This window comes from Garra rufa, chromosome 4, assembly GCF_049309525.1.
Source record: "Garra rufa chromosome 4, GarRuf1.0, whole genome shotgun sequence".
NCBI classification, from domain to species: Eukaryota; Metazoa; Chordata; class Actinopteri; order Cypriniformes; family Cyprinidae; genus Garra; species Garra rufa.
In genome coordinates, this window is record NC_133364.1 from 10,002,067 (window position 1) to 10,017,743 (window position 15,677).

Here is a 15,677-nt window from a genome sequence, read left to right on the forward strand (position 1 = left end):
AAATATAGTAGTCAATATTTCAAGTGGATCAAAAAAGTTCTTCAAAGTTTTCCTAAGACAAGAACAGGTATTGTTTTGGGTTTAGAACAACTTTGTTGAAAGGTTTTAATCCACTTCAAATGTTGACTACTGTACACATACTACATGACTGTTGACTTATTTTCAATTATTTGCTGAATGAATGTTGTGTGACTCACATGTTGTTGAAGTCGAGGATATGGCCTTCAATCTGTTTCTGTGTTTCAGTCTCTGGTTACTGTGCTGCAGAATACTGAGCAAAACAAAACAGATGTTTATTAGTACAATGTCTATTTACAGCTGTAGAGCTGAGATCAGACTTTCCTTTACAATCAACAACTGACTGTATATATGATGGTTATTATCAAGAGTGTAAAAGAGCTGCAACCCATGAAGCTACAAAACACTGAAATAGCAAAAACAGAGCTTCACAAACCTACTGACCCCAATAACAAACATAAGTATACTACCTACAGCAAGACTGCAACAACAGACAAAAACGCTATTCCTTATTATTCTACTTGAGAATAACAGTTCAAATATCAGAGGAAGATTCATTCAGACTTTATAAAGGTAGACTCTGTAAACACACATTGAATGCACCTAAACTATCTCTATGAATGTAAACAAACTGATAGAGCAGCCCTGCTTTAACATATCAGAAGAAACAAAGGCTTCCCAACATTTTAACACTTCGCAAATCTTAAATAAGCAATTAAATACAAAGAATAACCGCTTACAAAGGATAAAACAAGAGAAATCACTGCATGTGTGCAGTTACTTACAGGTGAGTCACCTGTCACTCGTTTCCTGCGTTTTATCGCATCGTGTGTCGTTTCTGTTTGTTGATGAGCCGGAATATGTCCCGTTTAGTGATTTTAACAACTGTCACTGAGCTGTCATCTCCAAAATCTGTATTTTAATCGGTCTGCACGCTTGTAAACAAAGCCATGTTGGTCGAGCATCATGAACGAGGTGTCAGTCTGACCGTGAAGCCGCTTACGCCGCCTAGTGGAGCGGATGGAAAAACTGCACTTCAGTTTCTAACTTACGAGTCATATTATGAGGCAAACATGGTCTAAAATAGTTTCTTTCTTTGGTTTTCACAGTTTACCATTTTCATAATTAAGCCAAAGTCGCTATTGACGATATTAAACGTGTATAAGGCCGACAAAGAGCTGATCATCTCCCTCTTGTGGTCAATAAGTGTATCAGCATCTATAGATAGGTTCATTAGGCTGCTGCACTAAACCCGAGGAGGCTAGTCGCACTTCAGAGGGCTGAGATTTAAGTTTTTTGTTTATGTAAACAAATCTATAAATCTGTCAAAGCTTTGACCAGCGGAGAAACACGGATCTACCAGATTCGCTAAATAAACACGATCATCTCTCAAATGGTGAGATAAAACAACGGGTAAAGCAGATTAAATATGTTGAACTCAAGAGCACACGCTCAAAATGTAAACACACATAACACAGGAGGACATAATATCCCCGGAGACTGTTTTAGTTTGAAAACAGAGATGTATATTTGTTTTTATTCGCTTTAAAGTATGTGTATCGTGTTTGTTCACAGTTAAACAATGATTTTGGTGTTTTGTGCTTGTGTTTGCAGACTTGAGCAGCATCTGTAACGCTTGACTGTTTCTCCAGCTCCCCCTTGAGGAGCATCTGGACATTGAGCGCTTCCCAATCCACATCCTGCTCTGAGTCTCTGTCTACTTTAAGCTCTGGATGGGTGATGACGAGGATATACATGGATGGAGGAGACGGGACAGATTTGGACAAAATGTCAATAAATCATGTATCAAAAATGATATCTAATAAACTAATGACTAATATAATGGCTAAACACTGATTTTTTTTTTACTGATGAATCTAACAGGCAAATGCATGAGATCAATTCAGTGTGTCCGCCTCCATGTAGACAAAAAGTGTATATGCATTAATAAAAGAAAGCAGTAAGAGCAAAGAGACGAAGAACGAACCTTTTCAAAGCTTTGAATCAATTGATTCACAAAATGACTCGCTGGTGAATCGCTCAAAACACCACACACTGGTGACACCTGATGGCCAAACCTGTAAATGCAAAAAACTCATGCCTAAAAACAGCTTTTAGAAACAGTGGTTACAGCTTTGCGTTTTTATTTAGAAGACTCAAGTTCAAATCTCACTGTTGTCCAAAGAACCTAACAACTTCACAGGTGCAATAAGATCCAAAGCTTTCTATATTTGTCATTCCTTACAACAAAGTTCTCAATACCATCCTGTCTGAAACACCTGAGGCCTCCACAGGAACAGTGGTTAAAGATTTGGACTTTCATTTAAGAGGCCCGGGGTCACAACTCACTGTTGCTCACTTTTGTCTTTATTTTTAACAAAACTCCTAATGCAACCCTCTCTGAAGCACCTGACAACTCCACAGGTGCAGTGGCACAGTGGTAAAGCTTTGCATTTTTATTTAGGAGACCAGAGTTCAAATCTCACTGTTGCTTACGTTTGTCATTCTTCACAACATATTTCTCAATACAACCCTGCCCAAATCACCGCATAACCTGACAAGTGCAATAGCACTGTGGTTAAATAATTTTCTCTTAATCGTGGAGTCCTGAATTCAAATCCCACAGTTGCTGACATTTTTCATCATATTAAACAAAACTCTCAATAACACCCGATGAAAAACACCCAAAAAGCCCACAGACCCAGTGGCGCATAAAATAAATCTTTGTTTCTTAATCTTGGAGTCCTGAGTTCAAATCCCACAGTTGCTGACATTTTTCATCATATACAACTAAACTCTCAATAACACCCGATGAAAAACACCCAAAAAGCCCACAGACCCAGTGGCGCGCAAGATAAATCTTTGTTTCTTAATCTTGGAGTCCTGAGTTCAGATCCCACAGTTTCTTACTTTTTTTTGATCATATACAACTAAACTCTCAATAACACCCGATGAAAAACACCCGAAAAGCCTACAGAACCAGTGGCGCATAAGATAAATCTTTGTTTCTTAATCTTAGAGTCCTGAGTTCTAATCCCAGTTTCTTGCTTTTTTTGATCATATAAAACAAAACTCTCAATAACACCCGATGAAAAACACCCAAAAAGCCTACAGACCCAGTGGCGCAGAAGATAAATCTTTGTCTCTTAATCTCGGAGTCCTGAGTTCAAATCCCACAGTTGCTGACATTTTTCATCATATACAACTAAACTCTCAATAACACCCGATGAAAAACACCCAAAAAGCCCACAGACCCAGTGGCGCACAAGGTAAATCTTTGTTTCTTAATCTTGGAGTCCTGAGTTCAAATCCCACAGTTGGTGACATTTTTCATCATTTACAACTAAACTCTCAATAACACCCGATGAAAAACACCCAAAAAGCCCACAGACCCAGTGGCGCACAAGGTAAATCTTTGTTTCTTAATCTTGGAGTCGTGAGTTCAAATCCCACAGTTGCTGACATTTTTCATCATTTACAACTAAACTCTCAATAACACCCGATGAAAAACACCCAAAAAGCCCACAGACTCAGTGGCACACAAGATAAATCTTTGTTTCTTAATCTTGATGTCCTGAGTTCAAATCCCACAGTTTCTTGCTTTTTTTGATCATATAAAACAAAACTCAATAACACCCGATGAAAAACACCCAAACAGCCCACAGACTCAATGGCGCAGAAGATAAATCTTTGTTTCTTAATCTTGGAGTCGTGAGTTCAAATCCCACAGTTGCTGACATTTTTCATCATATACAACTAAACTCTCAATAACACCCGATGAAAAACACCCAAAAAGCCCACAGACCCAGTGGCGCACAAGATAAATCTTTGTTTCTTAATCTTGGAGTCCTGAGTTCAGATCCCACAGTTTCTTGCTTTTTTTTGATCATATACAACTAAACTCTCAATAACACCCGATGAAAAACACCCGAAAAGCCTACAGAACCAGTGGCGCATAAGATAAATCTTTGTTTCTTAATCTTAGAGTCCTGAGTTCTAATCCCAGTTTCTTGCTTTTTTTGATCATATAAAACAAAACTCTCAATAACACCCGATGAAAAACACCCAAAAAGCCTACAGACCCAGTGGCGCAGAAGATAAATCTTTGTCTCTTAATCTCGGAGTCCTGAGTTCAAATCCCACAGTTGCTGACATTTTTCATCATTTACAACTAAACTCTCAATAAAACCCGATGAAAAACACCCAAAACACCCAAAAAGCCCACAGACCCAGTGGCGCAGAAGATAAATCTTTGTTTCTTAATCTTGGAGTCCTGAGTTCAAATCCCACAGTTTCTTGCTTTTTTTTGATCATATACAACTAAACTCTCAATAACACCCGATGAAAAACACCCAAAAAGCCCACAGACCCAGTGGCGCACAAGATAAATCTTTGTCTCTTAATCTTGGAGTCCTGAGTTCAAATCCCACAGTTTCTTGCTTTTTTTTGATCATATACAACTAAACTCTCAATAACACCCGATGAAAAACACCCAAACAGCCTACAGACTCAATGGCGCAGAAGATAAATCTTTGTCTCTTAATCTTGGAGTCCTGAGTTCAAATCCCACAGTTGCTGAAGTTTTTCATCACGTAAAACAAAACTCTCAATAACACCCGATGAAAAACACTTGACAACTCTACAGATGCAGTGGCACAGTGGTTAAAGCTTTGCTTTCTCATTTAGGAGACCAGAGTTCAAATCTCACCATTGCTTACGTTTGTCATTCTTCACCACATATTTATCATTACAATCCTGTCCAAATCACTATACAAACTAACAAGTGTAATAGCACAGTGGTTAAAGCTTTGTGTTTTCATCCAGGAGACCTGGGTTCAAACCTCACTATTGCTTACTTTAAATGGATGTCGTTTCATCCAACAAAGTGCCATAAAAACAGAACACAAAGCATGTAAGCCACAGTGGGTTAGTGGTTAAGCACAGGTTACCAGCTGCGATGAAGGCATGGGTTCAAATCCCATTTCAGACAACAATCAACTCAAAGCTTTAACTGATTTATTGAAGCCACATACAGGTGAATAGTGAAGTATAAGTTCCAGCACATCTTCAGACAGTGATCTGTGGCTCATGGGTAAGAGCGCTGCCACACGGTTCAGAGACTGCTGGTTCGAATCCAGTCAGATCACTGTGTTGCGTGAACCAAGGGGTGGGGATGTTTCGGGTCCCCCCCCAAGCCTCGGCACCACGTCCAGCAGGGGTTATGCTACTTTTTGAAAGAAAAAAAATTTAGCTGTCTAAAAAAACTGCTCCGCCGTCCCTTCCCCACCCGACTCGGTTACCATCATTTGCTTTCTGGAGGGCTGACCCTCCAGAAAGAAAATGATGGTAACCGACACATTTAGTACAAAACAAAAACACAAGTTGCAGGTCTTACCTGTCCATGAGGAGCGTCCATCATTACAGTCATCGTCTGTCCAAACGTCCCAGAGCTCTGCTTCTGTCCAAACACATCCCTCCTGTAGAGAAAAGACCAAAACAAACAGACATGAGTATATATAGTACATCTAAAACATGAGTATATATAGTACATCTAAAACATGTCAATTTAGTCTCAGGTTAATCTACATTACATTACCTTAAATAACACTATGGCTACACTTAAGCCTTGTCAATGAAACCAGGGGTAAATATAGTAGTCAATATTTCAAGTGGATCAAAAAAGTTCTTCAAAGTTTTCCTAAGACAAGAACAGGTATTGTTTTGGGTTTAGGACAACTTTGTTGAAAGGTTTTAATCCACTTCAAATGTTGGCTACTGTACACATACTACATGACTGTTGACTTATTTTCAATTATTTGCTGAATGAATGTTGTGTGACTCACATGTTGTTGAAGTCGAGGATATGGCCTTCAATCTGTTTCTGTGTTTCAGTCTCTGGTTACTGTGCTGCAGAATACTGAGCAAAACAAAGCAGATATGTATTAGTTCAATGTCTATTTACAGCTCTAAAGCTGAGATCAGACTATCCTTTACAATCAAAAACGGACTGTATATATGATGGTTATTATCAAGAGTGTAAAAGAGCTGCAACCCATGAAGCTTCAAAACACTGATATAGCAAAAACAGAGCTTCACAAACCTACTGACCCCAATAACAAACATAAGTATACTACCTACAGCAAGACTGCAACAACAACAGACAAAAATAACATTCCTTATTATTCTACTTGAGAATAACACTTCAAATATCAGAGGAAGATTCATTCAGACTTTATAAAGGTAGACTCTGTAAACACACACTGAATGCACCTAAACCATCTCTATGAATGTAAACAAACTGATAGAGCAGCCCTGCTTTAACATATCAGAAGAAACAAAGGCTGCCTGACATTTCAACACTTCGCAAACCTTAAATAAGCACTTAAATACAAAGAATAACCGCTTACAAAGGATAAAACAGGAGAAATCCCTGCATGTGTTCTTACAGTTACTTACAGGTGAGTCACCTGTCACTCGTTTCCTGCGTTTTATCGCATCGTGTGTCGTTTCTGTTTATTGATGAGCCGGAATATGTCCCGTTTAGTGGCTTTTAACAACTGTCACTGAGCTGTCATCTCCAAAATCTGTATTTTAGTCGGTCTGCACGCTTGTAAACAAAGCCATGTTGGTCGAGCATCATGAACGAGGTGTCAGTCTGACCGTGAAGCCGCTTACGCCGCCTAGTGGAGCGGATGGAAGTTTACACTCCGGTTTCTAGTTGTAGTCGCAGACGAGAGCTCTGAGATTTAAATTTAATTTTACGACAAAAACATGATTTGTCAGGGTTTAACATGGAAAATTAACATGGATCTACCAGTTTAGATAAACGAACCAGAATCAGCACTCACCTGATGGGGTAAGACGGATGAAATCAGGGTTGAACTCAAAAGCACATGGTCAAAGTGTGAACACATGTAAACTACACAACAATTCTCTGAGACGGTTTTAGTTTGGTAAAGTAGATGTGTATTTGTTTTGATTTGTTTATATGAACGTGTATCGCGTCTGTTCACAGTTAAACAATGATTTTAATGTGTTGCTGTGTTGTTTACAAACTCAAGCAGCTTTTATACTAAAGCTTGATTGGAAGACAGGACAGATTTGGACTAAGTATTTTAAAGCCTGTATCAAAATGATTATTGACACATAGCATCTACAATCTTATGACTGCGATATTGTCTATAATAGTGTCTAAAGGCGACCTTTTATTAATATTTATATTTATAATATGCAGATGTAGGAGATCAGATTCAACATCTCCCCCTTGAGGAGCATCTGGACAATGAACAGGTAAAAAATAGTTTGTCTCTAATGATTAAATCTAATGTGTGCTTGAAAGATGCCACTCGAGTTGTGTTAAATATGTTTTTATTCTTAAAAGCCACACAGTATTTTTCTCATTTCACTTTTCTTCCTCAGGAAACTCATAGTAAGGATGATGAGGAGGGGGATGTGACGCTTTATCTGGTCACCAAGCCTGCATTTATTTGATTTAAAGCACAGCAAAAGCAGTAAAAATGTAAGATATTTTTTACCATTTAAAAAAAAACTAATTTCTATTTGAATTCCTGTGATTTTAAAGCTGAATTTTCAGTATTATTACTCCAGTCTTCAGTATCATATGATCATTTAGAAATCACTTTAATGTGCTGATTTGCTGTTTAAGAGAATTTTTCAAAATAATGTTATTACTATTTAAAACAATTGAGTAGATTTTCTCGGGACTATTTGATGAATAGAAAGATCCAAAGATCAGCATTTATCTGAAATAAAAAGCTTTTGTAACATAAACTATACTGTTCAAAACTTGGAATCAGTGTAATTTTTTTTATTTTATTTATTTATTTTTTTGGGGGAAAAGAAATGATAGAAATTAATACTTTTATTCAGCAAGGAAGCTTTAAATTGATCAAAAGTGATGATAAAGACATTTATAACGTTACAAAAGATAAATGCTGTGCTTCTGAACTTTCTATTAATCAAAGAAACCTGAAAAAAATTCTACAACATAATTTCAACATAATGATATTAAATGTTTTTTGAGCAGCAAATCAGAATATTAGAATGATTTTTGAAGGACCATGTGACTGGAGTAATGATGCTAAAATGCAGCTTTGAAATCACAGCAATAAATTACATTGAAAATATATATTCAAATAAAAAAGTTTTTTTTAAATATTAAACATATTTCAAATAAATGCAAGCTTGGTGAGCAGAAGAGACTTCTTCAAAAAAACATTACAAATGTTACCATTCAAAAACTTTTAAATGATAGTGTACATATATATACATTTGTTTTTACTCATTGAATACAACATTCATGGAATCACACACTTTGAACTGAATCTCATCGGTGCAACATTTGGTAAATAACTTTTGCTCAACCCTTATTTAATGTCTCTTTTATCTGACAGACACAGTTCAGATGTGGCTCTCTGAAAACAGATAGATTAAATATGGTCAAGGATCAAAATACAGGTTTGTAGGTGAACTGAATCATGAGAAGTGTGTCACATGCAGATGGAGGAAGAAAGTTCTTCACCATGTGCTCGGTGATGAAGCTTTGGCTGTACTCCCTACCCAACACACACATGAAGTTGATTACTAAGGCCTGTCACCTTTTGCTTGATTATTACTGTCTGGCTGAACTTAAGTGATCTAAACTGAGGTTGTTGATTTGGCTAAACAGCATCTGTATAAACATCTCATTTGTACCGTATGGATCCCTGTTGATGGTGTACCACAGCTGAAAGCATGCTGGGTGACTGGCCATAACCTCTTTTAAGAAGAATGTCTTTTTCTGTCTGTTGGAAAAGACAGAAAGAGTAGTAAGTGGGAATAATTCTTAGTCTTATTCAATTCAAGATATTGTCATGACAAGAGGTCACTTTATCATAAAACAAAATTATTTTGGTGGCTCACCTTGTTTGTTCATTCCTTGTCAGGTCTGACAGACTGATTGACTTTTAAAGTGCTCTACACCACACATGCTGAGACACCTGCTGGTCAAAATGGTGTAAATGCAGTAAGAACAGAGCAAACATGTTTAAGGACACCCGTTACAAAGTGATTGGGAGTATTTTCCTGGAAGTTCATTCTATTACATTAAATAGTTTCTGTATAATTTGTGTTGTTTTTTTTTATTCCACTCACCATTTTTACATTATACACACAAGTGTTTGTCATTAAACTGAACCTAAATTATACAACTGACCTGGGATCAGTTAAAAAACATGTATTAGATGATGATTAGCGGGTTTACCAGATTAAGTCTCCCCCTAGCGGCCAACCATCGGAATGTTTCAAAATGTACTTTAACAAGTATGTGTTGCTGAAATCATGACAGATGCTCTGAATCATTGATTCAAACAAAAGATTCGAAGCTTAAAGAAGCAGTGATTCAAAAGCACCCATCACTGTTGACTCAACTGTGTTTGAGACGGTCATGTCTTACCCATCTGAACTTTCCTGTTAAAAAACAAAACTATAAAAAAGTTATATGAACACAGATAACATGCTAACATTAATCTTAAACCTACAAAATTTGGAAAAAACATGTTTAAATGCTACACTAAGAAATAATGGAAAACAGTATGGACAGCATTGCCACATGCTGACTGCAAACATTTACACCAGCCATAAAAGCCTGGAAATACAAAGCACACTTTATAAACTGAAAATGTAATTTCTTACATATCTTCTTGAACATTTGTTAAAAAAATAGACAAATTAACATAACAAATTGGTAAGAAAATTAGTACACTGTTCAAAATTTAACCAACCACACTGTGTCAACTAGAAGTAAAGCTTTTAAAATAAAAAGTAGTAACTTATAAAAAGAAAAAATAAATAAAGCCACCTTGTGGCTAAACACATAATCATCACACAAACTCCCTAGACTCAGTGGCTCAGTAGATAAAGCAATGTGTTTGAATCATAGAGTTCTGAGTTCAAATCCCACTATTGCTTACGTTATACTGATGCCATTATATACAACAAAGCGCCACAAACACAAGCTTTAAACGTGGAAGCCACGATGGGTTAGTGGCTAAACAAACGTTGTCTGTGGATACAGCTGTGATAGAGGCATGGGTTCAAACCCCACCTCACACAGAGATATTCTGTTAGAGCTTTAACTGGTTTATTGTGAAACCACAGGTCACATACAGATGAATAGTCAAATATAAGTTCCTTCAGATGATGTGACAAGAGATCTGTGGCTCAGAGATAAGAGCACTGACTCATGGTTCAGAGGTCACTGGTTCGATTCCAGCCAGATCACCGCGTAAGGTGCGAGTGTTGTGTGAATGAAGGGCCGGGGATGACTCGGGTTCTCCCTGAACCCCGGCACGATGTCAAGCAGGGGTTATACTTATTTATAGAACGATAAATACTTTATTAGTAAAAAAAAAAAAAAAAAAAAAAAAAAAAAAGAAAGAAAAGAAAAGAAAAGAAAAAAAATATATACTTACCTAATACTCACCTATCAACGAGCAGAAGTCCATCAGCACAATCACACGCCCCAGATCTCCGCTTCTGTCCGAACACGTCCCTTCTTCTGTAGGGGAAACACAAACACAAATGAAACAGATTTGAATGACTTTAAGAAACAAAGGCTTTAAATTTTATGTAGCATTTGTAAAAAAAAAAAAAAACATTTCTTAAATAATCTAAATGGGGAAAAAAAATATTATATTAAAAAAATTATATAATAATATATATATATAAAATAATATATATTTTAAATAAAAAAAATAATTTAATTGTAAAATATATATTAAATGTTTTATATATATATATATATATATATATATATATATATATATATATATATTATAATATATTTTTAATTAAAAAATAATTTAAATGTAAAAGAATAATAATAAGATATATAATACATTTAAATAAAAAAATTTATTCTTTGTCTATAAAATATATATATACAAATTATATTATATATACATATATAATGAATATATATAAAATATCTTTCAAATTAAAAAATTTATTTAATTGTATATATATATATATATATATATATAGATACATTAAATAAAAAATAATAATTTAAATGTAAAATAATAATATATATATATTACATTTAAATTAAATTATTTTTAATCTGTCTATAATACATATACATGTATAAAATTATATTACAATATATATAAATAAAAAATATTTAATTGTAAAATATACATTTAAATTATTTTATTTATTTTTGTCTATAATATATATATATTTTTTTTTTATTAAATAATAATAATAATAATAATATGTAAGAAAAAAAAAATATATATATATATATATATATATATTACATTTAAATTAAATTATTATTATTTTAAATCTTTGTCTATATATAAGACATGAGACATGAATATGTGACCTTGGACCGCAAAAACTCAAAAGGATATTTTTTTTTATTGAGGTTTATACATCATCTGAAACCTGAATAAATATGCTTTCAATTAATGTATGGTTTGTTAAAATAGGGCAATATTTTGTTGAGATACAACAATTAGGATATCCATAATCTGAGGGTGCAAAAAAATTTAAATATTGAGAAAATCACCTTTAAAGTTGGCCAAATGAAGTTCTTAGCAATGTATATTACTAATCAAAAATTAAGTTTTAATATATTTACTATTTGTAGTACTAAATTTAAATAATATCTTCACAGAACATGATCTTTACTTAATATCCTAATGATTTTTGTCATAAAAGAAAAATTGAGAATCTTGACCCATACAACGTATTTTTGGCTATTGCTACTAATATACCTGTGCTCTTTAAGACTGGTTTTGTGGTCCAGGGTCACACACACACACACACATATATATATATATATATATATATATATATATATATATGTATGTATGTATGTATGTATGTATGTATGTATGTATGTATGTGTGTGTGTGTACTTTGGCCCTTTTATAAAAATCAACAGGATTAAGATCATTTTTTTAAAACTACTTAATCGTTAAATTCATAGTTTTTATCAAATATGCACTTCTCCTGTGTGCAAAATAAAAATAATGTGGACAAGAAAAATATCTGGTTGAGATTTCTGATAGCACTTTAAGAGCAGAGGAAGCGTCTGCCTCCCAACGTGCATACTATCCATCCTAAATTCAATGTTTTTGCCTATTTAGGGCAGACAGGGTGGATAGTATGCACCTTGGGACGCAGGGAAAGTCCTACAGCGACCTGTAAATCTGACACTGCCTTTCCTCTCTTCCACGCGGCTTTTAGTTAAATAATATACCCCGCCCTTTAAAGAAAACAACCAATCCGGAAAGAGAAGACTGCCGTTCTCCACTCCAATTGGTCCGATTCGTTAGTCAATCACACTTTTTAATACCACGTAAACACACCCACCAAATTCAGCGTTTCATCGCCTAATTAAAAGATATTTAAACAGTCTTTTGTCCTTAAATCAAAATTTCTACTTGCCAAATAAATATTAACACGAAAACAACAGCTTCTGTTCTAGTTTCTGAAAACTCGGTGCGACGAAACGCAGCTGAATCTCGTGGCTACGTCCACACAGTTCGGTTGAATAAAATTACATTAATAAACGATTAACGATAACGAACTACCTAATAACTTACAAATATAACGTTTAAGATAAACATTCGTTTAGTAAACGCGTCGTTCAAAGCCACAAACAAGAGTGTAGCGTTTGTTTTCGCGTGGCGCTTCAGTAACTCACATGGCGAGAACTGTTGCGTCTCAAACGGAAGTTCTCCTTCTTCCGTTTCATATTGGCATGTTTCCGAAATCTCTGGAAGTGCTTCTGCCGCCTAGTGGAGAGGATGGAAAACTGCACTTGACTTTCTACCATACTCTTTTCGAGCTCAAGCAAAATAAAGCACTGCTAAGGCATGAAACTAATAGGTGATCAACAGCTCCCTCTTGTGGTCAATTAAGTAAAAATACAAACCCGAGGCGGTCGGTCATAAGTGAGAGGACTTACATTTTCATTTAATGAATTTAAAAACAAAAATACGATTTTTTAAAGTCTCAACCAGCATAACAACATACATTTAGTAGTTTTAGTAAATGATCCAGATCTGCTTGCAACCAGTGGGGTAAGAAAGATGAAATGTTTAATGTTTTCAATTCAAAGCTAAATGCACATGGTATAAATTTATAGTTAACTTTAATTTTTTTGTTGTACCAAGAATTGAGAAAAAAGAAAGCAATTCTCATAAAAAGAAAATTATGTTATGATGTGTGCAGTTTGACAAGAGAAGGGTTTTGACGGAATATTTTTACACAATTCTTAACCCTGTTGAAAAACAGCATATGCTGGTTTAGGTAGGTTTTGAAGCATGGATGCTGGTTTAAGATGGTCATGTGCTAGTCCAGATAAGGACCAGCTTAAACTAGTTTATGACTAGCTAAGGACCAGCTTAAACCAGCATCTATGCTTCAAAACCTTCCTAAACCAGCATATGGTTTAACAGGGAAATCATGTATTCTTACCTCTGAATCTTCTTCCACAGTGTCATGTTCAAATCTCTGCTTTTAATTCATGATTTTTGTAGATTTTTTAAATTCAGAGTGCACAACTTTTGTCCAGAGTGAAAACTGAACACTTACGTGTACAGTGCCTTGCAAACGTATTCACACCCCTTCATTTTATTCACATTTTGTTGCAGCATTATGTTAAACTGCTTTAAATTAGTTTTCCCCCGCATCAATTTACACTCCATACACCATAATAATGACAAAGCAAAAACCAGATTTGCAAATTTTACAAATGTATTAGAAATAAAACACTGAAATATGACATTGCATAAGTACTCATACCCTTAACTCAGTACATAGTTGAAGCACCTTTACAGCCTCAAGTCTTGTTGGGGTATGATGTGACAAGCTTTGCACATCTGCATTTGGCAATTATCTGCCATTCTTTGCCTCACCTTTTCACCTCTCAAGCTCTGTCAGCTTGGATGGGGGCTGGCAGACATTTTCTAGAGTCCTAGTTGTTCCAATCGTTTTCCATTATGGATAATGGAGGCTACATGCTTCTGTGAATCTTCAATGCAGCCGATTTTTTTCTGAACTCTTCCCTAGATCATTGCCTTAACGCAAGTCTGTCACTGAGCTCTACAGGCAGTTATCTTGACCTCAGGACTTGGTTTTTGCTCTGATATGTATTTTCAGCTGTTAGAACGTTTCTGAGAGGTGTGTGCCTTTCTAAATCATACTCATTCAAAAGAATTTGCCACAGTTTAACTCCACTCGAAGTGTAGTAACATCTAGAAGCAATATGAATGCTCCTGAGATAAATTTCCAGTGTCCCAGAAAAGGGTATGAATACTTATGCAACGGGATCTTTTCAGTTTTTTATTTTTAATAAATTTGCACAAATGTTAAAAACCTATTTTTTGCTTTGCCATTATGGAGTAGGGAGTGTAGATTGATGAGGGGAAAAAAGTAATTTAAAGTAGTTTAACATAAGGCAGCAGCATAACAAAATGTGAAAAAAATGAAGGGGTATGAATAAGTTCGCAAGGCACTGTATGTACTTTAAGGTTCTTTGGATAATTAAGCATGTGTCACATGTGGCAAAGATCGCAACCCCAAAAAGACTTATTATGCATATAATAGATATATAGAGCTCACAATTGTTATAATCTCTTTCTGAGCAGGGCAGCAATTTAAAACATTGTATGATGGATATTTATTAATGCCTGTAGTACAACAGAATTTAGAGAGAGCTGGTTACTAAGATAATAATAATCATCCAGAAAATAATCATCCAAAAATGTAAAAATGTCTTTACACTCACATTTCCTCTTTCCCTGGTGATAAATGCACATTACATGTTTATGGATGTGTAAATATGTATGTATCTGTATATAGATCACATACTGTTAAAAGAGCTATAATAAAAGAGAACGTTCTACATACAGCTCTGGTCACATGCAGGTCACCTTCTTCCTCTTCTGAATGCACTTAGCATCCTTAGAACAGCTGCCGTTCCAGGCCAAATATTGGCTGCTATATAACTTGTAAGAATGAGTGGACGGTTTCTACTTTTGTTTAATCATCACTTTTGCTATTGAGAGCTTCATGCATGTACCTGTGCAGGTGATATCCGTTCTCATGGCAAGCCGGATTGCAAACAGGACCATCTGCTGAAACATCAGAAACACATGAAATGGACTTACAGGTATAAAGCAATGCTTGTCTTTTTCTAGTATAGTATATAACCCCAAAACAAAATAATAGCCAGAAGGTCTGTACCTAGTTTGTTCTCACATCACGGACCAGTCCAGCCCTCTTCACAAAAACAGGTACCTTTAGGACCCTCATCAACGACCCATGTCCTGTACATTTACAGGCATAGGAAGAGAAAACAAACCAAGTTCAGAATAATATGTTAAAATATATATATATATATAATATACATATATTTATGTGACCCTGGACCACAAAACCAGTCATAAGGTTAAATTTTACAAAACTGAGATATATACATCATATGAAAGCTCAATAAATAAGCTTTCTATTGATGTATGGTTTGTTATGATAGGACAATATGTGGCCGAGATACATCTATTTGAAAATCTGGAATCTGAGGGTGCAAAAAAATCAAAATACTGAGAAAATCACCTTTAAAGTTGTCCAAATTAAGTTCT

At 35.2% G+C, this 15,677-nt stretch overlaps 1 protein-coding gene across 7 annotated transcripts in view; it reads right to left on the reverse strand.

The window, feature by feature from the left end:
• LOC141333201 (uncharacterized) overlaps positions 1-15,677 on the reverse strand; it is a 32,909-nt gene that overhangs the window by 841 nt on the left and 16,391 nt on the right. For 2 of the 7 annotated variants that reach the window (XM_073838153.1, XM_073838151.1), the window contains exons 9-15: positions 15,283-15,365; positions 15,119-15,173; positions 8,941-10,576; positions 8,734-8,822; positions 5,862-5,935; positions 5,414-5,495; positions 198-271 (exon numbers count right to left, since the gene is read on the reverse strand). The gene's annotated coding sequence lies outside the window, so the exon portion shown is untranslated. Of the gene's footprint in view, positions 1-197; positions 272-5,038; positions 5,246-5,413; positions 5,496-5,861; positions 5,936-7,369; positions 8,595-8,733; positions 8,823-8,940; positions 10,577-15,118; positions 15,174-15,282; positions 15,366-15,677 lie in introns of those variants that run through there. The other 5 variants (XM_073838154.1, XM_073838152.1, XM_073838156.1 and 2 more) reach the window with 5 other exon arrangements.